This window comes from Petaurus breviceps, unplaced genomic scaffold (assembly GCF_028583685.1).
Source record: "Petaurus breviceps papuanus isolate PSGF00001 unplaced genomic scaffold, PetGlider_PUasm1.0 90847, whole genome shotgun sequence".
Classification (NCBI taxonomy): domain Eukaryota; kingdom Metazoa; phylum Chordata; class Mammalia; order Diprotodontia; family Petauridae; genus Petaurus; species Petaurus breviceps.
The window spans coordinates 3,543,278-3,568,908 of NW_027187360.1; the positions used below are offsets into that span (position 1 = coordinate 3,543,278).

At 38.2% G+C, this 25,631-nt stretch overlaps 1 protein-coding gene and 1 long non-coding RNA gene across 2 annotated transcripts in view; one reads left to right on the forward strand and one right to left on the reverse strand.

The window, feature by feature from the left end:
- B4GALT5 (beta-1,4-galactosyltransferase 5) overlaps nucleotides 1–25,631 on the reverse strand; it is a 94,540-nt gene that overhangs the window by 26,617 nt on the left and 42,292 nt on the right. The window lies entirely within an intron of this gene.
- LOC138149389 (uncharacterized) lies at nucleotides 8,261–16,035 on the forward strand. The gene is made up of 3 exons (XR_011165302.1): nucleotides 8,261–9,174; nucleotides 12,240–12,398; nucleotides 15,577–16,035. It is a non-coding gene; the product is annotated as an uncharacterized lncRNA (long non-coding RNA).

A 25,631-nucleotide genomic window follows, 5' to 3' on the forward strand; every position in this document is an offset into this window, starting at 1 on the left:
GCAGAGAATGAGAGGAAAGGAAGTGGAGGCACCTCCACTTAATTAAAGAGGTCCTCCCAAAGATTTTAGCCAGGAAAGGGAAGAGAACTATAAAATAATCTGTAGTAAGAATGAATGGATTCAGTGAGAATTTTTTGAGATTGTGGGAGACATAAGCTTGTTTGTAGGCATTGGGAAAATAAATGATAGCAGAAATACAGAGATGTTATGACTTGGTTTTTGCCCTTAAGGACCTTGCAGTTTTAGAGGAGAAATCTGTCTCTCAGACACTTTGCTTACTATATGTGCCCTTCAGATATGCATGACAAATTGAAAAAAATTTCCGTTTTTTCCCCCCAATTATAGGTCTTTGAGACTTGTTCTTTTCCTCTATCCTCTACAGCCCTCCAGGGCTTAGCCAGTAAAATCACCATATTTAGTTTTAGGCTGTCAGCATTTACAAATTCATCTCAGCTTTTATCATGGTTTGGGAGTGGGTTTTTTTGGGGGGGGAGTAAGGTTGGGGGAGAGAAGACTGCTTTTCAACATGAAAAGATTTTCAGGCACAGCTTGTCGGAAATGACTGTGCTTTGCTTTCTTAAGCTGACGTTCCTGCCTTTCATAATAAGTCTAGAATCTGCACATAAGCCCAGAACGTCCCATTGCTGATAGCACGTCAGCACAGATTTTTAAAGTGCATTAACCTTGAAAATGATTAGCAGGAGCAGCAGTGTTGGGGAAACAAAAAGATGGGGAAGTTTCACAGAGGACGGAGGTTTGAAGACCAGTTCAAGGACTTGCGTCTCAAGGTTATCAGGCTGCAGCTTGTGTTACAGGGAGGGGGAGAGGGCCAAATGTTTACAGTTACCATACTGTCCAAATACAGATTATACTCCACCCCACCCTACATTCAGACTTATATAAACTTTAAATGTAACATATAACTGGGTCTAATTTTCATGTATGTAGTAGCTCTTACCATCTCCACCCTTTAGGGATATCTCATATTAGACAAGAAACTTGTATTCCAGGAGCAGACTAATACTGACAACACTGTTGTTTTCTCATTCAACAAGTTCTGAGTTCCAGCTCTGTACCCAGTCATCTCTGTGTCACCTGTTCAGGGAGCAGAGCATAAGACCAGGCTCTGGGAGCTTTCACATGACAATTTAGCAATAGGGTAAGCCCATATATGGAATCAATGAAAAAACTGAGGTCATTCACCAAGAGCTCCCTCTTCTCTTCTGTTCTTTAACTCACATCACTCATATATCTTCTGCAACTATATTCTCTTTCACCTGTTTCAAAAGAAAAAATGGCCTTTCTTCTTGCCATGGCCAACCCATCTTTACACTTAAGTAACTTCATTCCATCCTGTCTTCTCAAGCAGTCTGTACCCTCTATCATCCCCATTTGTATACTGGCTGCTTCCCTACTGTCTACAAATATGCTGATGTCTCCTCCATCCTCAAAAAACCCTCACTTGACCCCACTAGCTGTACTGTTTATCTTTCTCCCCTCTTTGGTGGCTAAACACTACGAGGGTATGGAAACACTTTGAGAGTATAGAATCTATAATCAATGCCTCCATTTCCTCACTTTTCACTCTCTTCTTAACTCTTTATAGTCTGTCTGGCTTACAACCTCATCTTAACTCAAACTGCTATCTCTGAAGTTACCGATGATATCTTAATGGCCAAACCTAATCCTCATCCTCTGCGACCTCTCTACAGTCTGCCACTGTTAATCTAATCCTCCTTTCTTGAAATTCTCTTCTCTATGTTTTCACGTCCCTGCTCTCTCCTGATTTTCCATCTACCTGACAACCCATTCTATGTCTTCTTCATCCAGGTCACTAAAAGTAGGTCCCCCAAAGCTCTGTCTTGGACACTGTTTCAGTTGATCTTTTTTTTCTCCCCCATGGTTTCTATTACCTCTATGCAGATGACTCACAAATCTACTTATCCAACCCTCATCTCTCTCCTGACCTCCAGTCTCACATCTCCAACTGCTTACCAGACATTTTGAGCTGGATGTCCCAAAAGTATTGAACACAACTTGTCCAAATCTGAACTCAGTGTCTTTCCCCCATGCCCTCCCCTCTTCCAAACTTCCCAAATATGTCAAGGGCACCACCATCCTCCCAGTCATTCAGGCTCCCAAAGTAGGCTATCATCCTTGACTCTTCACTTTCCAGGTTGTCAAGTCCGATCATTTCAACATCTGTAGTTTATGCCTCTTTCTCTGTGCTGACACTGAGTGCACCATCTTCGTACTGGCCATCATCACTTCACATCTGGACCATTGTAAGAGTGTGCTGGTTGGTCTCTCTGCCTCAAGTCTGTCTACATTCCAGTGTATCCTCCACTCAAATGTTGAAGTCATGTCCTAAATCACAGTTCTACTGGCTGTATCACCATTCCTCCCACCCTCCCATTTGTTAAACTTCAGTGGCTTATTGCTTTCAGGATCAAAGAGAAAATCTTTCATTCAGCTTTTAAAAATCCTTCATAATCTGGCCCACTTTTCCAGTTTTCTCACATCTCATTCCCCTCCCCTCCACATAACTCTGTGATGTTACTGGTTTCCTTGCTGCTCCTCACACATGACACCATCTCATGACTGGGCATTTTCACTAGCTGTTCCCAGTGTTTAGAACTTGCTCCCTCTTCATCTGTCTCCTGATTTCCCTAAAGTCTCACCTTCCACAAACAGCCAGCCTAGTCCTCCTTAACAACTTAATGTTGTCTCTTTGTTGATTGTGTATAATTTATCCTACATATATTTTGTTTGTACATAGTTGATGCATGTTGTCTCCCATATTACCGTGTTTCCCCGATAATAAGACCTATCCTGAAAATAAGCCCTCCCCTTACTGTGTAAGATTCCTCTAAAATAAGCCCTCCCTCGAAAATAAGCCCTATTGAGATTGCTGCTGTAGTGAAGGTGATCCCCTGCGCTACACGCTACATTACGGTACCCTCTGTATGCACTGTCCGCCCCCCCTCCCGGGTGAAACTCATGCCGCGCTCCGAGCTGCATCCAATCAGAGCTGTAGCAGTGAGCGCGTCATCCTGTTCTTCCCCAGTGATTTGCTTATTGAATAAAGGTACATTTTTTTTGTTCACATTTACCTGTTTATTAAAATTGCTGTCAATGTTCATTAAAATAAGCCCTCCCCTGAAAATAAGCCCTCTGGTGTTTTTCTGTCCAAAAAAATTAATAAGACAGTGTCTTATTATCGGGGAAACACGGTAGACTGCAAGTTCCTTAAAAGCAGGGACAGTTTTTTTATCTTTCTTTGTATTCCCAGGGCTTACCACAATGCTTTATACCTTTTGCAAAAGGCCCTTCCCAGTCCTCCACAATCTTAGTGCCTTCTCTCTGACATTTATCTCCAAATCATCCTGTCTATATGTTTTATTGGCACATAGTTCTTTGTATGTTATCTTACCCATGAGACTGCAAGCTCTGTGAGAGTGGGAACTAACTTTTGCCTTTCTTTGTATTCCCAGTGATTAGCACAGAGTAAATGCTTAATGTTTGCTGGCTTGACTGAACTCAAACACAGAGCTTTATACATAGCAGAAACAAGTCTGTTGGCATTTAGAGCACTTCACAAGCTGGTACATTAAGCCGTGTGTGTGTGTGTGTGTGTGTGTGAGAGAGAGAGAGAGAGAGAGAGATTCCCCTTTTTTGCCTTTTCTGGTCCAGCTAAACTGGACTTCTTATTGTTTCTCACAAAGAATATACCATTTCTAGAATCTAGTCCTTCATGCCACAAATGTACTCTCTCTTCATCTCTGCCTCATACATCTTTTCCTTCAAGAATCAGCTCAAGCACCAACAACATTTTACCAGAAACCTGTATGGATTCCCCCCAGGGGCTAGTTCCTACCTTCCCAAAGTTCCTTTGCATTTACAGCATAGGTAATATTTGCATTTCTATTGTGTGTGTGCACAAATATATGCTCATACTGTCTCTCCCAAAAGGCAAGGATTGATTCATTTTTGTTTTTGTATTCACCAGCCTGGTCCAGCCCAGTTCTCTAGTCCAGACAGAGTGCTAGTATGATACTTGGGGCAGCTAGGTGGCACAGAGCACCGACCCTGGAGTCAGGAGGACTGGAGTTCAAATACGGCCTCAGAAACTTAACACACACACACACACACACACACACACACACACAAAAAAAAAAAAAAAAACTAGCCGTGTGACCTTGGTCAAGTCACTTAACCCCAATTGCCCTACCTTCCCCTCTCCAAAAAAAAAAAAGCAAAAAAAAATAGAAGTATGACACTTGTTGATTGATTTGTTCTTCTTCAGTAATGCTCAACTACCCTCCTACCTACCTCATACGATCAAATTTCCTATTTTGCTAAATCTTGGTCAACTAGAAAATTACATACAATGTTCTGAATTCCATCTCATATATTAATATTTCATTATCAAACTTTTTCTTAGTCTGAGCCAATTAAATTACTGACTCTGTAGACTCCTAGGCTCTTTATCAATCACAATTTCAAATGATTTTTTCTTCTCCCTGTATAACCTTCTCAGGCTCCTTTACTAGACCACCATTCTTCTCTTGCCTATTACTACTACAGGAATATCTCCAAAGATTTGGCCTTGAACTCTTTTCTCTTTACACTGTGCCCTATGGGGATCTTACCAGATCCCATGAGCTTAATTATTATACACATCTAATAATGAGCTAACCTTTCTCCTGAATTCTGGTCCTATCTTACCAACTGCCTGCTGAACACCTCCATTTCTGATGTCTCCTAGGCATTAAAGCTCAACATATCCAAAAGAGATGTCAATGTATCTTTTTTTTTAAATAACTAAAAAATGTATTCAACTTAAAACAAATGTTTCTACATTCAAAGTAAAACAGATAATAAATTGTACATGAAACTGCAACTCTTTGTTATGTCCAGCTTCTCTTTTTAAACTTTTTGTTTGCTTCTATGCATTTTAAAAAATGCTTCAAGGGCGGCTAGGTGGCACAGTGAATAGAGCACGGGCCCTGGAGTCAGGAGGACCTGAGTTCAAATGCGGCCTCAGAAACTTAACATTTACTAGCCGTGGGACCTCGGGCAAGTCACTTAACCCCAACTGCCCTCCAAAAAGCAATATCTATATCTATATCTATCTATCTATATCTATATATATATATATATATATATATATATATATATATATATATATATATATATATATATATATATATATGCTTCAACAGGACACAGCCAAGACAGCAGGAGTGGTAGGAAACAATACAACTGAGCTCCCTCCACAAAACTCCTCCAAACAAATCTAGAAAATACACCAGACCAAATCCTGATGAAGAAATCCAGAAAAATAAAATCACAGTGAGTCATTTGTCCAGGCCAGGTCAGCCTCTGTGGAAACTGGAGATGGGTCAGGTCAAGCCAGGAGCACATCACCCTCAGAACACCCCATTTACCATGGAGAAACTTCATTAGGGCAAGAGGAGACCTCAGATCCATATACCAGGGCATCCCCCAAATACATACTGAGACATCAAAATGGGGATAGGTTCTAACTAGCAGCTTTGTTGACCACTACTCAGTTCCAGGTCATAGATCCAGAGTAGTGGGGATGGGGGGATGGGGTGAGCCATGGGGGAAAGAATGTAGTTCAGCCCTCAGGAGGAGAGCAGGGTTAGTTTCAGCAGCAAGCCAAGCCTGCAGAGGAACGAGCAGGGCAGGAATTCTAGACCAAAGGTAAGCCTACAATTCTGTCACCGAGCCAGCAGTTTTCTAGCTTACTGATAGAGGCTAAGTTCAGCAGCAGTCTATTGCCATTCAGATAGAAAATCAGGTCAGACATTTCTGAGCTCAGACCAGGGGGCCAGCAATCACTTTGTCCTGGATCAGACCACCTTGGGAACACTAAAGTTTGCAAGTTTTCAGCCTGTCCCCTAAGATTCTGGAATAACACAACATATAATATCCCGAGATAACAGCAGTAGGAACAACCCAGACTTTCACTCTGGAAATACTACAGAGTTCAGTCCTAGACATCAAACCTGAAGTCAGAAAGTAGGCTGGAAAAATGAGAAAACCAAACTAAACAAAATACCATCATAAAAAGTTCTTATGGTGACAGGGACACTTAAGACACAAACTCACAAAAAGAGAATGACTAGAAAACATTCACATGTTTTCAGGAAAACATCCTCAAAGCTTGGTCACAAACTTGACTAGCATTCCCAAAATAAAGCAAGAGTATAAAATTTAAAAGTTTAAAGTATTTTTAGAAACAAAATTAAGAGTTCTTGAGGAAAAAACTACAAAAGAAATGAGAAACTGGAAAGGGAATTAACAGCATGGCACAAGAGGTACAAAACTTTGTCCAAGATCCTTAGAAATTAGAATAGAACAAATAGAAACCAATGACTCCATGAGACCACAAGAAATATCAAAACAAAGTCAATAGACTAAAAAGAAGAAAATGTAATATATCTCATAGCAAAAAACACTGATCTGGAAAATAGTTTGAGGAGAAAAAACCTTAAGAATCACTAACTAGATAGACGAACTGAATTATTTAGACATTATAGTTCAAGAAATCATAAAAGATAACTGTCTAATTCTCTTAAAACTCTCAGGAATGTTATAGCCAAAATCCAGAGGTTCTAGGTCAGAGAAAAAAATACTACAAGCATCCAGAAAGATAGAATTCATATTCCCAAGGGCCACAGTCATGATCACAGCTGATTTAGCAGCCAACACTATAAAATAAGCAGAGATCTTGGAATACAATATTCCAAAAGGCAAAGGATATATGGGCTTACAACCAAGAATAACACTCAGTAAAACTGAGTATAATGCTACAAGGGGAAAAAAATTGACCTTTAATGAAATACAGGTCATTCATGTATTCCTGATGAGAAGGCCGGAGCTGTAAAGAAACCCTAATTTTCAGACACAGAAGCGAAGAGAAAAATAAAAATGTAAAAATGAATGAACAATGATAAAAGACTAAACAAGTATAAACCTCTTATTCAAATATGAGGAGAATATACATGTGTCCCCTCTGAACCCTATCATCATCAGGGGTCACAGAGGGAGGCTAATTAGATATGGCCTTACCGAGAAAAATAAAAAAATTAAAAAAAAATTTTTAAGTCTTCAACAGCCCTTTTCTTCCTTTTTACAATACTATTACTAATTCCCCTCTCCTTCTAGTCCTTCCACTCGCCCACATTTTTTTAAAAACCCATGCAACAAATATGAATAGTCAAACATACAACTCCACATTGACCATATCCAAAAAAAAGCCTATTTCATTCTATACCTAGCTACTGTTACATATTTGTGATTAATAAGTATTTATTGAATTGAAAAGAATGAGATCTAGGGCAGCTAGGTGGCACAGTGAGTAAAGCACGGCCCTGGAGTCAGGAGGACCTGAGTTTGGTTCTGACCTCAGACACTTAACACCCACACAAAAAAACTAGCTGTGTAACCCTGGGCAAGTTACTTAACCCCAACTGCCCTCCAAAAGGCAAAAAAGAAAAGAAAAGAATGCGATCTTTTAGATGCCAAGAGCATTCAAAGACTCAAAGAAATACCAAAGCCAGAAGGAACCTTAAAAATTCACCAGGCCAACCTCCTTATTTTTATAGACAAAGAAACCAAGGTGGACAGAATGGAACTGACCTGTCTATACAGTCATACAGCTAATAAAGTGGCATTGTCAGAAAGGAAGGATGACTTGCCCTGAAAGAACTTAAGAGGAAATGAAGAAAATATTTCTTTAAGCAAGAGGAATAGCAACAATGGTTGGGTTTTCCCTATTTCTGCCTAGGTTACAAATACCCTAGTTGCTAATAATCTGTTCCAATTGCACAGCGTCTGGCATACAGAGGTTCCAAGAAGTTGAATATAATTATTACATGAACACACCCACACGTCAAAGAGTTTAGATTACAGTAATCAGATACAGGCATGGAGAGTTGCCTAGAGAGCTGAGAAGTTAAGTAACCTGCCCAGGATCACAGTGCCACTATATGTCAAAGGTTGCTGGCTTTGGGGCAAACTCTATTCGCTATACAATACTGACTCTCATAAGGGCATACAAGATCATTTTTTTGTCCACTGCCAAAAGGCTTTACAGGCAACTTAATAATAACAATAATAATATTTGCATAGCATTTACTACTGTGTCAGGCACTGTGCTAATAATTCCTTTACAATTATTTTTTCATTTGGTCCTCGCAACAACTCTTCAAGGTAAGTACCATTATTATCCCATTTTACAGATGAGGTAACTGAAGCAAATAGAAGTTAAGTGACTTGTCCAGAGTCACATAGCTAGTGTCTGATAAATGTAAATAAACAATGTAATAAAAAATGCACAAATATAAAATAGTTATTAAATAAATAACAAGATAGCTTGGGAGGGAAGGCACTAGCTGGGGGAAAAGGTGAGGCAGAAAGCCTTCATGTAGAAGGAGATTTTTGAACTGCATCTTGAAGGAAGAGAAGAATTGAATGAGACAGAGGTGAAGAGGGAGTGTGTACTCCAGGGAGTCAGTGCAAAGTAACAGAGAAGGGAGGTTGTGCAGGGTCTGACATAAGAAGCAAAGAAAAGACTGGTTTGCCTGGATGAGAGAGTATAAGAAGGGGAGTAATTTTCAATGAGGATATAAAATATAGTTTCAGGAAAGGTTGCGAAGGGCTTAAAAAGCTAAATAGAGAATTTTAATATTTTAATGACAATAGAAGCCACTGTAATGCCACATAGTCAGTGCTAAACTTAAGAAAAATCACTTTGGCAGTTATATGACAGATAAAATAAGCTGGAATAGAGAGAGACCTGAAGCAGGGAGAACAATCAGGAGATACTGGCAATAATCTAGGTGAGAGGTAATAAGGACCTGATCTTAAAGCAATAGTTGGCCTGATGCAACAGATGCTTGTGACAGCAGTAATTTGGCAACTGACTGGATGGGGAGTGTGGGTGGGAGGTGGAAGGAGGGTGAGAAATTGAGAAACAGTGCTGGTTACAAACATGCGGTACAGAATGGTGGTACAGAATAAAGAAGTTTGTTGGAGGGGAAGTTTGGGAAGGAAGGGGGAAGAAATGCTTCTACTGGACATGATGAATTGAATGTCTCTGGGACATTCAGTTTGAAACATCCAAAGGATAAAGTGTCTAAGGTAGGATTTGGATCCTGGTCCTTCACAGATAGATAATATATCTTAAATGTTTCATTTTTTTAAAAAATTCATAAATCTTATTTCCCTCACTAAGGAGGCCTCAGTTTCACTCTCAACAAAATGGATTTGCCTCTAAGGTCTCTTTTGGTTCTGCCACTCTATGATTCTTTCAAGGATTAAAGATGTAAAAAGGTTTTTGCATGAGCCAGAAACAGTAATCTGAAACTGAGCATTAAAAAAAAAAATACTTTGAGGATAATGCCAAAACTCAGAAAAGACAATTAAGATATTCAGGAACTCCTGAATGAACCACACTTGTGAGGGTCAGTGCCATAAAAATCAAAGCATTTTAGCCATTTTATAACAGATCTGGACTTAAACACGAAATAATTTTTCACAAATCCAGCATCTAGTTTGAAGGTTGTCATTTACCATTATAATTCGAACGAGAACTAGACACAGATTCACACTTTCACAAATAGAAAAGTTCCATCCTATGGCCAATGTGGGCAGCTTTAGGGAATATATACAACCCCAGAATGCTTCCAGGGGCAAGGTACTGGGCCTAGGGTCAATCCCTTCATGCACTGCCTGGCAACACTAAACAACATTCCCCCTTATACAGGGCTTCATCCAGAAACACACACTCCATTTCCATTGGAAGAGCCCCTGTGTCTCTGTATAATCAGAAAATACAACTTTCATTAGAATACATCAATAAATACTCATGACTCCTAAGAATTCTTCAGATGGTAAAATCTGATATTTAGTATAAGGAGGAAAATGACCTTTAAATTGAAACTAAATGGCAAAGAATTGGAAGTTGAGAGAAGGCCATCATTTGGGGAATGGCTGAACAAGTTGTGCTATATGAATGTAATAGAATACTATTGTGCTATAAGAAATGATGAGCAGGTGAATTTCAGAAAATCCTGGAAAAACTTGTATGAACTGATGCTGAGTAAAGTGAACAGAACCAGGAAAATGCTGGACACAGTAACAGCTACACTGTGTGATGATCAGCTATGATAGACTTAGCTCTTCTCAGCAATAAAATGATCCACCATTCATCATAGAAAATACTATCCATATCTAGAAAAAGAATTACTGAATCTGAATGCAGATCAAAGCATACTATTCTCACTTTTATATTTTGTTTGTTTTTTCTTTCTTGTGGTTTTCCCCTTTTGTTCTGATTCTTCAACAACATGACTAATGTGGAAATATGATTGATATGATTGTACGTGTATAACCTATATTGGATTGCTTGCTGCTAGATCCTATGTTATCCTGATTGTGTTTACACACTATTCAAATTGTTTCTTCTTGGCTGCTTGTAATATTTTCTCCTTGATCTGGGAATTCTGGAACCTGTCTATAATATTCCTAGGAGTTTTCTTTTTGGGATCTTTTTCAAGAGGTGATTGGTGGATTCTTTCAACCTCTATTTTTCCCACTGGTTCTAAAATATCATGGCAATTTTCCTTAAGAATTTCTTGAAGGATGATTTCTAGATTCTTTTTTTGATCATGGCTTTCAGGTAGTCCAATAATTTTTAAATTATCTCTCCTGGATCTATTTTCCAGGTCAGTGGTTTTTCCAATGAGATATTTCATATTGTGTTCTATTTTTTTCATTTGTTTGGATCTATTTGATAGTATCTTGATTTCTCATAAAGTCACAACTTCCATTTGCTCAGTAAGCTTTTGAAATTCTTTTTCCATTTGGCAAATTTGGCATTCTTCTCCTCATTGGCTTTTTGGGCCTCTTTTGCCATTTGAGTTCATCTATTTTTTTTATTCTCCAAAATGTTTATTTTGAAGAAATAAAGATTTGCTCTCCTCCCCTATCAACTGATTACAGTAAAAAAAAAGTCTTAGAAAAATATGAATAACCAAAATATCTGAAAGAAATCAGACAGGTTAATAAGGCCTTTACAAAACACTGGAAGGCCCTACTTCCCCCTTTAGAAAAAAATTGTGTTTTGTGAAAGTAGTATGTTTACACCTGAAGAGGCAGTCAAAGGCATTTAAGGCTTATGAGAATGGCAGGGAGAAATTATTCACTTTAAAAAATCAGGTTAATCTATTTTTTTAAGGTGCTATTTTCTTCAGTTAGGTTGTTGACTCACTTATGATTTTCTTGCATTATTCTCATTTCTCTTCCCAATTTTTACCCCACTTCTCTTACTTGAGTTTCAAAATCCTTCTTGAGCTCCTCCATGGCCTGTAACCAATTCATATTTTTCTTGGAAGCTTTTGGTGCAGAAGTTCTGACTTCAATGTCTTCCTCCAGCTACATGTCTTGACCCTTTTTGTCCCCCAAAAAAGATTCTATCATATGTTTGTGCTTCTGTTGCTTGCTCATACTGGCATTACTTGACTTTTGAGCTCTTTGCCATGGGAGAACTCTGCTTTCAGAGGAAAGAGCTTTGTCCCAAATCCCTGGGGTTGTCCCAGCTGCCAGAACTATTAGGAGGGTTCTGTCTCTACAGCTCCCACAAGCTGGCTCACTAGTCACACACCTCAGGACCACCACCCAAAACCCCGATCCAGATCCAGGCAGGTTAAAGCAAGAGCAATTACCCCGCTTCGATCTGCTGGCCAGGAGCTCTGAAGCAGCCATGTGGATGTGGCGGCAGCCATTCCTCTCCTACTTCTCATTCCAGGGGTCAGGGGCATTCCTACTCCCCGCCCTAGTTCCAAGAGAGTTCTGCACTGACCTTTTACTTTGTCTTTGGCATTTATGGGTTGTTATTTCTGGAAACCACCACAGTTGCTGGTGATCCACTCTCTGGAGGTCCGCTGGTCAGGCCCCTGGGGCTAAAACTGCAGGCTCTGGCTTGGCTCCCACCACACTGTGATGAATCCTTCCTGTCCACCTGCTGGCCTGCCTTCAGCAGATTTGTTTCTCTCTGTCATCTTATGGGTTCTGCATCTCTAAAATTTGTTTAGAGTCACATTTTATAGGTATTTGAGGTGGTTATGGGGGGAGCTCACAAGTTTTCCTGCTTCTATGCCGCCATCTTGGCTCCGCCCCCCAACATTCTCCTTTTTTATTTTTAGTTTAGAAGAAATTGGCCTGCTCAGACTTCAAATTCAAGTATTCCTTCTTGGTTCTCTCCTCCTGTCTCTGAGGAACTCCACCAACCTGAGCCACAAGGACATAGTAACTTTCTTGTTCAAAACAACAGAGAGAATACGTTCCCCGTGGGACTTTTTAATGTATGTTTGAATCTGCTAAGTGTATATACATATCTCCCTCTCTCTATTATACACAGGACATAGAGCTACTCCTTACACTCCCCCAAAGCACTCTCCTGACAAAGTGTCAAGGAATTTACTTCCAAAACTCTGGCACTTGGTCAGTCTTAATAGAACACCCAAAAGGTAGAAGACACTGTAATAGTCACTGTTTCTTTGAGAACATTTTAAGTTTTTCCTACCCAGCTTGAAATCTCAATAAAATACCCTAGGCACTTACTTCAGTCTTGTTGCTAATACCCAATGGAAAAGATTATTATTCTCTATGTCCTGAGCAGATTATATATGATCAGTTCTTAGTCTAGAAGATTTTAACAGATTAATTTATCTAGTTGGTAGGAATTAAAGTCTCCAAAAGGCCAAATCCCAGCTTCTTTAATTAATACCTACATTGCGGACCTAGCAGAAACCAAAGTAATGGAAGGATTCAAGTCATTTCAGCTCACCACGACTCATTTATAATATGAGAAGTTTGGACTAGGATCTGACATGGTCCTTTCTAGGACTATGGGTAAGCATTCTAGGGAAAAATACACAGGGAAGGATCCTTAGTACAGCACTTAGGTCTTACTGCTAATAATTGAAACACACAGCAGAGGGATACAAATGACACTTCTAATATACACTATATTTTATTAAAACACATAATCTTGAGTGTCATGAAATTCCACTCTACAGAGCCTATTTTGTAATAAATCAACTAGCAGGTAATCACACAGTCAAGTCTCAGAGACAGCAGTGGACAAAAGATAGTACAATTTTCAGTTGAAGATGATTTTAAAACCTTTCATAATGCATATAAGTATTCTATTTCCAGCTTGAAATATCACAAATCATAGGATTTAGAGCTAGAAGGAACCTTGGGACAAATCTGACAAAACCAACAGTTAAAAATAGAAGGAAAATAATTAATTGGGGAAAGTCTTTGCAAGTTTCTCTGCTAAAGATCTCATACCCAAGACATATACGAAACTGATTCAAATTAATAAGAACAAGAGCCATTTCCCAATATATAAAGTCAAAGGATCTAGAAACAGGCAGTTTTCAAAGGAAAAAAATCCATACTACCAATAAATATGAAAAAAAAAATTCTAGAAATCACTAATTAGATAAATGCAAATTATAACAAATCCTGAGATTTCACCACACCCATCCCAGCAGCAAAGAGGACAAAAAAAAGAAAATGCTAATTTCTAGAGGGACTTCAGAAAAACAGAGAGATTAATGCAGTTTTTAAAAATTCAATTTCATTTTCAGTTCCAAACTCTCTCCATCTTCCCTCCCCCATTGAAAAGGCAAGAAACATAAATGTGTAGTGATGTGAAGTAAACTCTTGCACGAAGAAAGATATGCTTCCATGTACTCTCAGTACATCATTTCTGTTTCTGGAAGTGGATAGTATATTTCATCACAAGTCTTCTGAAATTGAGGCTGATCATAGTGATGATCAGTTACTAAGACTTTCAGAGTTCCTTATCTTTACCATACTGTTGTTACTGTATAAATTTGTGGGAATCGATGGGAGGAATTTTGTTGCCACATAATTAAAAATGCTCCTATCTTTGATAGCAGTATGTGGGTCAGAGGTGACTGGTTCTAATCAGAGCTGTGATCTAGCAGGGCCAGGCTTCTGATCAGGTAGGGGGGCTAGAGGCTTATACACATGCTTGATGAGCTGTTTGAGGGGAGCACGACTTGGGCAGTTCAGGAGGTTGTACCTAGCCAATGGAGAACAAGACATGAAATTCTAATGGAAGTAGTTATAAAAGGGTTCGAATTTGTCTGAGTCAGCATACTCCATTAAGGGAGCTACTCATTTATTCAGAAAGAATAAATGTAAAATAAATGTAATGAAAACTTTCCTGACTTTCCAATGAATATTACTTATTCCTAGACTAAGTATATTGTTCTCCTGGTTCTGCTCACTTCATTTTGGATCAGTTCACAAGTCTTCTCAATGTTTTCCTGAAACTATCCTCTTTATCATTCCTTATAGCACAATAGTATTCCATCATATACCATATCACATACCATAACTTGTTCAGTCATTCCCTAACTGACAGGTATCCTATCAGTTTTCAATTCTTTGCTACCACAAAAAGAGATGCTATAAATATTTCTGTACTTATGTGTCTTTTTTCTTTGTTCTCTTTGGTTTGTAGACCTAGTAGAGAGGTATTGCTGGATCAAAGATCACAACTTAATAGCTTTTTGGGCACAGTTCCAAATTTCTTTCCAGAATGACTGGACCAGTTCATAGCTCCACCAATAGTGTATCTGTCACAGCCCCTCTAGCATTTGTCATTTCCTTTTCTGTCAAAGTAGCCAATCTGATGGGTATGAGGTGGTACCTTACAATTGTTTTCATCTGATTATTAGTAATTTGGGGCATTTTTTAATAAAGGTATTGATAGCTTGGATTTCTTCTGAAAATTGCCTATTCATATCTTTTACCCATTTTATCAGTTAGGGAGTGGCTCTTATAAACTAGATTCTGTTCCCTATATATTCTAATACACTGATAGAAGGGACATTCTGGAAAGCAATTTGAAACTCTGCTCCCCTTAGAAAACTATTAAATAAAATTTAATTTGACCCAGAGACATCACTATTACGCCTCTATCCCAAAGAGATCAAAGAAAGAGAAAAGTTCCATATATACTAAAACATTTATAGCAGCATTTTTAATAGCAAAAAATATGGTTTTTCTTAAACAAAGGGAATGTTCATCAACTGGAGAACAGTGGAACAATTGAAAGCATATGAATATAAAGGAATAGTATTGCGTTGTTAAAAATGTTAAAAGAGATGGTTTCAGAGCTACCTAGGGAGAATGATTTAAGAACTCAGATCAGACACTTAACACAAAAAATAGCCATGTGACCTTGGGCAAGTCACTTAACCCCAATTGCCCTCCAAAAAAAAAAACCCAAAGAATTCAGATCAAGGTAGTTAACAACTACAATTCTTGAGAAATTATTTCAGAGGACCAATGATGAAGTATGGTAGCTACCAATCTGGTAACAAATGGATTCAAGTTTTAGAATAAGACACATTTTTTTTAAGATATATGCAAAGTAGAAATTTGTTTTGCTTGACTATGCATATTTGTTGTAAGATTTTTCTCTTTTTCTCAAAGGGAACAGGTGTGAAGGAGAGGAGATACAAAAAAGGTTGCTCTTCTCCCCCCAAAAAAGAAGAGGAGTGGAAGGAAAAGAGGGTCATTGAAACTTGTGTTATTTTTTGAAAATTCACAGAAGATAAAAAAAGGAAGCCACAAGGAATCACAGATAAGCAAGATAGCTTTGAAAGTTGCATGTTGAAATCACTTTAATTAAAAGGAAAGCAAGATGCACATAATGGAACTGGAATTTTCATATACAAAATCTTTTCTGTTCAACTGTGTACAATGAAGCACTCATTTCATGTTTAATTACAGAATAAATATATACATAAGGAACCATTAGTTCTGACCCTTTAGTTTTACAGATAGGGGAACTAAAGCGCAGAGAAGTAAAATGATTTGCCCAACACTAGAACATAATGGCTCTAAATATTATCTAAATAAAAATTCCCTGCCTCCAAAATGCAATACTCTAAATCTAGGATTCCTTTACAATAGCCACCTAAAAATACTTTGGAAATTATACCCATTACTTTTACTATCTAGAGTACTTCCCAGAAAAGGCCTCCCTCTTATTGTCTACAAATAGCTTTGATGCTCAGCTTTAGAAGAGCACAGGTGGATTCAATCTAAAGAAAAATCAAATTAATGTCCAGAGATAGGTCAATTATATCACAAAAAACACTGGACTATTATTTTTCTCCCTGCTACTAAGACAGGATCCAAGTTTGATTATTTGGTCAAATGAGATTTTAATTATTCAAATAATACAGGCCCACATTTCTAGTACAGAAAAATAAGAAAGCCAAAATATTATGAAAGGAAATGCTAGAAGATGTAAAGATTAGGTTATGCTATGCAACATTAATTACCAGTTTACTTTTTAGACATTTTGTGGGATCTACTTAATGAACTGCAAAAAAAAGTTTAACCAAAAGACAAAAGTAAAGTATTCCTAGTAGATCCACTGACTTCTCCAAAGCTTCATTATGGCACTGGGTTTTAAGAGCTATGCCAGTGAAGTCTCAGTCTTTGAAAATCCGACAACAGGCTTCAGATAAGAGGCCTGGATGTAGAGACCATCTATAATCTGAGGACCAATCTAGCTAAATGTGGAGAGATCTGTCTTCACAAGTTAGCTGTTGAAAGAAATTCTTTGGGCCATGGCAACTCAAAGGATGCCATGATCACAGAATGTAAGGAAAGGGCTTTCATTTGACCCAGATCCAGAAAGGGAACACCACTATGACCACAAGCAGTAAGTAGCATAACTAGGCTTGGACCTGAAGTCCTCTGACTCTGAATCTTATGTTGCTGTTTTGTTCACTATACCCAGACATCTACATGAAGGCATGAAAGGCCTCAAACATATATCAATGGATGGAAAACCTGAACTGAGTAAATGACAGATATTTTTGATGTAAATGTAAGTAAATGACAGAGGATTTTGACCAAAAGTTCCTCTTTATAGAGTATCTAATCCAATTCCTTTGTTATTCATATAGGGAACACTTAGTCCTAGAGAGTCTGAACCGTTTGATGAAGATATCTTCCAGCTATCAGAATTTTCTTAGTCAGCTGACAATTGTTACAGAAGAATAAGTATCTTAATCTTCACTACAAACTGAATGTAATCAATAATAACTTATGGCAAAGCAGTGCTGGGAACTGAAGGGAAAAAAAGAGGTTGCATTTACTCTAAAACCAGTTATTACTAAATGGAGCTGAAAAGCCTTAAAATTAAATTCACTTGAGCCCAAACTCAAATTTCTACCCTTTACTTCCTATCAAGGAACAGCACAGTATAATGGCTAAGGTAAAGGACTGGCTTGAAGCCAGGAAAACCTAGGTTTGAGTGCCACCTCTTACAATTACTGGTATGTATGAACCTGGGCCTGAGTCACTGAGCCTATCAATACTGGGCAATTCTCAAAGAGTCTAAGTTGCAGAAAAGGTATGCCCACCTGAAAGAGGGAGTTTCCCCAATAGACAGTTCCCACTGCCAATAAAATCATAAGTCTAGTGTTTGTCCTGATCCTTTTCCAAGTAGGACCCCAGAATTGATTTGAGTTGTGACCCTATCAATGACGACTCTAATTGGCTCACCAAAGGGGAAAAGTAATAATGTTCTAGGCTAAGAGCCACTCCATGGAACAATCAATTCTCCCGATTACCATGCAGCCTGAGCCCATGGGGTAAGAACCAAAATCTGCAGTTAAGCCAAAAATGCTACTCTACTGATTTAGACCTGGCAGTCACATGCAAAGATATGTAATGAGAATTTAATTACAATATACTAATAGATTTAGCATTTTATTTTAAATTATTAACAAGGTTGCCAGAGGGAGTAAGTTTATCAAGGGATACAAATCCTAGCTGTACCTTCTAGTCCGCCTGGAGTCCAATTAACCATCTACTGCTATGCCCAGAAGTCTCCTACTCTCAAGCTCTGTTGCTATGTGACTTATGATACACCAACAAATGTCTCTACCAAAATGCTTACTGTTTGGCTTCAGACACTTAACACCAAACTAGCCGTGTGACCTTGGGCAAGTCACTTAACCTCAATTGCCCTACCTCCCCCATCAAAAAAAAAAAGCCAATTTTAAAAAAATGCTTACTGTAATAATGAAGATGATGATAGCAATAATAATGATCATCATCAGCTCACACATATAATGCTTTTTCTTATGGCAACATCAACTATTATTAACCCTAGATGAGCTACTAGAGCCCACAAAGGGTGAGTGATTTGCCTAAAGGTCACACAGCTAATAATAAGTGACCAAGGCCAGACATACATAAACTTGGGCCTTGTAATAGTAATGGCATTTAAAGATTCCCAAGTATTGGCTTGGTTTTTGGTTTGATTGTGTTAAAACCCAGAGCTTGTTAATCCCACTTGTGGGATGGAGTTGTTGAAGTGAAAAGAGAGTGCTGAACTGGGAGGAGCTGGTGACATAGATTTGGAGAGACACAAGAGAGAGGCAGAAGAACTTTTTGGAAGCAGCACCTTTGGAGGCAGAGAGAGACTGAGAGGATTGCTGAGGGCCACTTTGAATTGCCCTGGACTTTTGAGACCTGCCCCCGGAGCTGCCAAGGACTGAGGAGACATGGCTGTTTTGCTGGTACTTTGTCTGTCTGTTTTGATGTTGTTTTGCCAGATTTGTCCACTGGTGAAAGACAGTCCTGTTGTTGCAGAAGTTCTGAAACCTGGCTGTTGGTTAAGAGCTCCTGAGACTGTTCTGCAGACAGAGTGTTGTTGCAGAAGTTCTGAAACCTGGCTGTTGGTTAAGAGCTCCTGAGACTGTTCTGCAGACAGAGAGTGAATACTGTCCACTGGTGAAGGACAGTGCTGTTGTTGCAGGAGTCTGGGAACCTTTCTGTTGGTTCAGAGCTACTGAGACTGTTCTGCAGACAGAGAGTGAATACTGTCCACTGGTGAAGGACAGTGCTGTTGTTGTAGAAGACTTAGAACCTTGCTGTTGGTTCTGAAGCCCCGAAGAAGGATTTTCTTGTTGTATGTTTACAGAAATCCTGCGAAAGGGTTTTGCTAATGTTTTCAGGGGTCCTAGGACTGTTCTGCAGACAGAGGATGAATTAATGAAGAGATTGGGAATGTATCTTATGGCCTTGCTAAGCTTTGTCTCCCCAGGAACAAAGATTGCTGAGAACTTGCCTTGTGTCAAGATGAAGAAAAGACCTCCATTTGGGTATTAAGTGCTGTGCTTAAACTTGTTGTAACTCTGGGGTAGATTCAATTGTGATCCAGGGGTGGGGAACTTTTGACTTTTTGGTGTTCTATGATTGAACAAATGAACGTACTTTACTTATGATTGGAAACTAATCTCCATTTGAGAAGAGGGGCTTTGTGATGGACTAAATGAAGGTACAGCCTTGGGGAGGAGTAGTATTTAGAACAGGGACTTTGTAATTGATTGAATGAATGTAAGGTCCTGGGGTGGGGTAGTACTTGGAGATTATTTAATCAGACTTAGTAAATGCTGTATTTTGAATGATGTCATATTTTGATCTTCTCTGTTCTTAATTTGTCACTGAATAAAATGGAGAGCACCTATGCTGGTATTTTGAACCTTGGGAAGTTGCCTTTGCTTGGCATTACATTACATTACATGGGGCCAAATGTAATGGGAATATAAATTTTGAAGATCTTCCCTGCCTCTAGGCTAAAGTGCACCTGGAGCCTGGGGTGGGAGCCTTGTTTTTCAGGAAATACTTCTTGGTTGGCCAGTGAGTCAATAAGATTGTTACATTCTCTGAGCCAGGAGAAGGCTATATAAGCCCTGATGTGTAGCTTTGTTTTGGGGCTCACTTTGAGAAGTGTTCTGTGATTTGATATGGATTCTGGGAAGCCGTTGTCCAGAGCCCCCCAGCTTTGAAACCCAGATGTTGTTTGGTATGGATGTAATGGTTGGACAGTTTGGAAATCTGTCTGCTTAATCTGTTTTTGTCTTGATAATTCTGTCTGTATACTTTGAAGTTCGGGGTGCTGACCTTTTTCCCCTGAACTAGGTAAATGATACATATCTGACTGATTAAAGTAAGCTTGTTAACCCATTTTGAGTTGCTTTCCTTTATCAAAGCAGATCCAAGAACCTGTGTTGGCAGCGACCCTGGGGAGGCTTGGGGTGCTTGCCGCTACAGGCCTACTACCTTCAAGTCCAAGTGTATGTGCATCATTACACTGTCAAAGAAATAAAAAGATGGAAAAATTCAAAGTTGGTGGGACTGTGGGTAAATTACTAATGAGTGGTTCGTTGGTCCAACTATCATGGGAAAAATATTTGAAATTATGCCCCCATTCTAAAAAAAGGTACCAAAAAATGTTCATTATCTTTGACTCAGCAATGCAATTACTAAGCTGTAACCTAAAAGATGACCAGGAAGTACAAAAAAATATTCATAGAAGCATTATTTGTAATAGAAAAAAAAATAGAGGAAATACACTGTTGCCCAGTGATTGGGCAAATGACTGACCAAACTGAAAATTGAAGGTCTCTCTTAATTATCAAACCTAATGATGTTTTCTCAGTCCTGATCTTTGTGTATCTCTCTGGAGTATCAGACACATTCTTCTCCTGGATACTCTCCTCTGTGAGTTTTCTTGACACTGCTCTCTCAGTTCTCCTTATCTGTCTAACTGGTCCTCGGCTAGTTCTTCCTCCATCCATCACACCCAAGACTGGGACATCTCCCAAAGCTCTGTCTTGGGCCTCTTTCTCCCTGTCCCTGTTCCCCGTTCCCCCAAGTTTAGACTCTCACTTTGTGATCACCTCAATTTGTGTACTGTAGGAGATGCAAGAGGAAATATACTAGAAATCTGTAAAATATTTTAAAATAAAATTTATCAGTGTTTTAAGAACAAAAAAAAATCCAGTCTAAACTCATTTTATCAATTTTAAAATATGTATTTGTTTTACTGATGTCTACCTAGCAGGCCTTCGCTTATAGTAAATATTAAAAACAGTTCAATAAAACCAACTAACTTATCCGCCAAGTCTGGGAATACACACATTCCATATCCATAGTTCCTTACTTTTGCCACAAGGTCAATCAACAAGGATTTCTTAGGTATATTTTCTCAACATTTCTCTAGGACCTACCTTAATCATTAAACAGAATTCACTTTCATTTTCTGGTTCTTTTCCTTCACACTGCTGTAATCATTGTATATATGGCTTCCACAACCCCTGAATAGGCTCAAGGGAAGATTCTGACTTGTCCAAATTCACAAAGAGTGAAAGAAGTAAAGTCTAGATTTGAACCCAGGTCAGCTGACTCCTAATCCAGTATTCTTTCCAGTACATCAGGTAATATATCTTGGACTTTGTATCTACCATGCCAGGAAGACAGGAGAAGCTCAATAAATACTTAATTACAGGATAGGTTACAATCAGGATAAAAGGCAGCATATGTCCAATTTTCTAATCTTTCCTGAAACTAACTTTGAAAGGAAAAAAAAGTTATAAAATGAGAGCTATTTTCATGATTCTTCTTTCAAAAGAGAAAAAAAAAAATTTAAGTGGCCATACCAATAGAGAAAGTAGGGATTCTTAATATGGGTCTTCAAACTTGTTTAAAAAAAAAAGTTTGACAACTGTATTTTCAAATAATTACTTTCTTCTGTAATCCTAAACATTTGGTTTTGTGCATTTAAACCTGTTCTTCTGAGAAGAGTGTCCATAGGCTTCACCAGGCTGCCACACGGGCCAAGGCCTCAAAAGGGCTTAGAAGAAGCCCTGTTCTCTTAGCATAAAGGCTGATATGGGAATCAGAAGACCTGAGTTCTAACGGTCCTAGTTCGGCACAAATTCACTTTGTAGCTGTGAGCAAGTTACCTCCTATCTTTACCACAATGCCCAGAGGTCCATTTTTAGGAAGGGCCCAGGCCAGCTATCCTTCATTCTCTAATCTATATCCATGGGATATTATCCATAAGCCAGCTACCTTTTTCCTGCATCCCTTCTACCTTCCCTCAACCTCTTAATGAGGAAGAGCCCAGACCAATGATTTTCATTCATTCTCTGGACTTCAACACTATGCCCCTTTGTGAACAGTTCCTCTTCTACCCTTTTATATGTTGTCTTTCCTGTTAGAATATAAATTCTGTGAGGGCACAGGCTGTTTTTTAATTTTTGCCTGGCACATAGCACTAAATGCTTGTTGCTATGAATCCCCTTTTTTTCTGAGCCTTAATTCCCTGATCTGTAAAATGAAAAGGTTTTATTTTCCTAAGATTCCTCCTAGCTCTGACATTCTGTGAATCTAAGTTTAATAAAGATGGTGGGTCTGAAAGAATGAAAATTACTCTCTACAAGGTGCTGCTAATTTTACTCGTTCCAATGCTCTTCTACTTTTAATAATGTGTTGGCCTGCCCATTTCATTGAAATGGGTCATTTTTCTGCCAATGTGGCAATAAGGAGAAGAACTAAAATAAATTAAATCAGCACTTATTTGCTTTGCCTTTCCAGGGCACGTTGGAAGGAAGGAAGCAAACAAGCAAAGAAATAATTAAATGCCTAATATTTGGCAGGTACTGTGCTTTACTTTAGTTAACACTGTAGGGCAACTTAGACTTTGCCAAAAGACAATGAGATTTACAACAATACAAGTATCACTCCCCAAATATATCACAGCACAGAATCTAACCTAAACATCTGCTTCTTTGCTCACAACTTTTCTTAAATCAGTTATTTATGTAATGAGATGTCTTTCAAAGACATGTTAAGTTTTGCACAAGAGAAGTGGCATAAAAGGACATACCTGACCAGGAAAAAAGAGTGGCAGGTTATGTAGTAAAAGCACAGGATAACAGATGGACAGCCCAAGTGGCATACTGATAGCTATAAAATATTGAATGTTACAGGAAAACTTCCACTACAATGGAGATATCTAATATGGAGAATTTATGGAAGAAGATGAACAATAGCTACATAGTATGAAAAGATTTCAATATATGTTGGTGGAAGGAGTGCCTATTCCAGTGAGATCATGGATTCACTGAAGTATTAAGGTTTTTATTATTATGTCTGTCCCCCCAGTGGATTAAAAGTACTTGGAGAAAAGGGTCTGTCATCTCTCTCTCTGTAGTCCTTGCATCTTTGTACCACTAATTTAAGTTTGCTGAAACACACAACTGCAGCACTGGTTACAACAAGATGAGTTTCACGCTATGACCATGGCAGATCATTCTATTACAAAGTTATTTGTCAAAAATCCTTTATCATCTTCTCTCACCTATAAACAACAGTTCCTTCTCTTCTTTTAACCTTGGAGTTGAAGAAGACCTAACATTTTAAGGACTACCCAGCATTTATTTCTTGTAGTACCTGACACTTCTACTTCTCTTTTTACATAGGTTCTATCTCCATTGTAAGCTTATCTTTTTGCATTCCCAATCATGTGACACATAGCAATTACTCAAAAGTTGGCTGATGGTGATTAAAGGCATGTTCCAAAGTCATTAACAATAAATAGAAAAATGAAGAATGTTTCAATTTGTTTCCAAGACCTAACAATGGAAACTATATGTATGCTTCTTATCTTCATGGAGTTTTAATGGCTTAAAACTACACTACAGCTTTTGGGACATCTCGTCCAGATGAGTTCCAATCATGTATATAAGCTTTAAGTACCTTCTATGTGCAAAGTACAATGCAGAATACTGACACCTAACTTAAATATTGTATTTTTTAAACCATTTCACAAATCATAATCTTTGTTTATTGCTTATTCTTTAGAGCAGATGTGTGTGCCTCAGTGTTTCCCAATGACCAGTTCACCAACTATCATGGGAAAAGAGAAAATCTTTTGCCAGTCTATCAGATTTTTACTACTAAAATATGATTCCTTTCTGAAACACACACACCACGTTATTCTTTGCTATTTCCTATTCTTTCTGCTTACTGATCCAGATTTCTGGGGTTCCCACTGTCATTAGCCTGGGATGTGACAGTAGTAGGAGATCATTTCTAGTTTTCCTTTTTTAAGTTGTATTAAAATGAAGTCAACAGTTTTATCCCACAGTGGTTATGTTCATCACTACTCCATGTACAGTACTGTCCATGTTTTGGGGGCTTTTTTTTTTTTTTTGCAACTACCTGACTTCTACAAGAACTATCTTAGGTTCATTCTTCTCATCAGTTACCACAGTAATATCAATCCTCCATTTTGAGGGCTAAAAGAAAAACCAGTACTAAGCTCGGAATCTGTCACCTTGACAGCCAAAGGCATTAAGTTATATCTGGCAGATATTTTATCCAATTATCTGAGGCTTCACTTTCACCTTTACTGGTATGGATTTAAGTCCTAAACCTCATGACCTGTATCTTACATTAGATGATTTCACCCAAAGAACATCATTGCTCTAAATCCTGACATTACCTATAGTAACAAATGAAGATAATATTTAATAATAATAAAACAACATTTATATATTTCTTTAAAGTTTTACAAAATGCTTTACATTATATGTGCTATCTCATTTGACCCTTACCGAAAACCCTGTAAAATTGGTTCTATTATTATCGTCATTTTACAGATGAGGAAGTTGAAGCTAAATTAAGTTACTTCCCACAACTAAGTATATGAGGGATGATTTGAACTCTGGTCCAAAGTCAGAACTCTATTTGCTGAACCACCTAGCTTAAAAAAAAAAATCTTCTACCACACTTGCCTAGAAGTGATCAGCAGAATTACAACATGCAAAGATGTGCGTTAGGTGTGCAGGCTGTACTAATTCTCACTAAAATGTCTCTCCCTATACACAGCACTTTACCTCTTTTCCGGAAGGCTCTATTCTGATTAGACAGTTAGCTTAGCATTCCTATCTATCCATTTTAAATTAGGCAATAAGCTTATCCCTTGATTAAAGACATCCTTTAGCATCATATAATCCATGAAAATCTTGTTAGCTGGAAAGCAAACCATTTAACTATTTATTGTCAATGGTGTTTTCTTTCATTAATAAAAAAGAACTAAAGTTGCCTAAAGGAATAAAAAAAAGAGAGAACTTTACTATTTGTATACCACCGACAAGACAATCTCTCTGGGCTTCAGTCTCCTCCACTATAAAATGAAAGGGCTAGGTTAGATGAACATTATGGTTCCTAACAGCTGTAATTCTATAAATCATATGGAGAAACAGGGTCATGACTATTTGGAACACAGACAGAGAAATAAGATATTGGGTAAAATAAAGATAAAAGAACATATTTATACAGTGCTTGATGGCTTAACAATGCTTTCCTCACAAAAATCCTCTGAAGTAGGTAATGCAAATATCATTATACCTGTATGACAGAAGAAGAAACTGAGGTTCAGGAAGATGAAAGAACTTTCCTAAAGTCATATAGTGAATAGGCAGGAGAGCCAAGACTTGAACAAAGGGTTCCTGAATTCTAGTCCAATGCCTTCTCCATTCTACCAAACTGTCAAAGAAGCATATTATTTTAAATTTTTTAAAATTTACACAAAGTACAGGTTTTTTTGACCCATCAAATTTATTTTACAAATTAAAAACTTGACCAAAAATTTTTTAAAGTATATA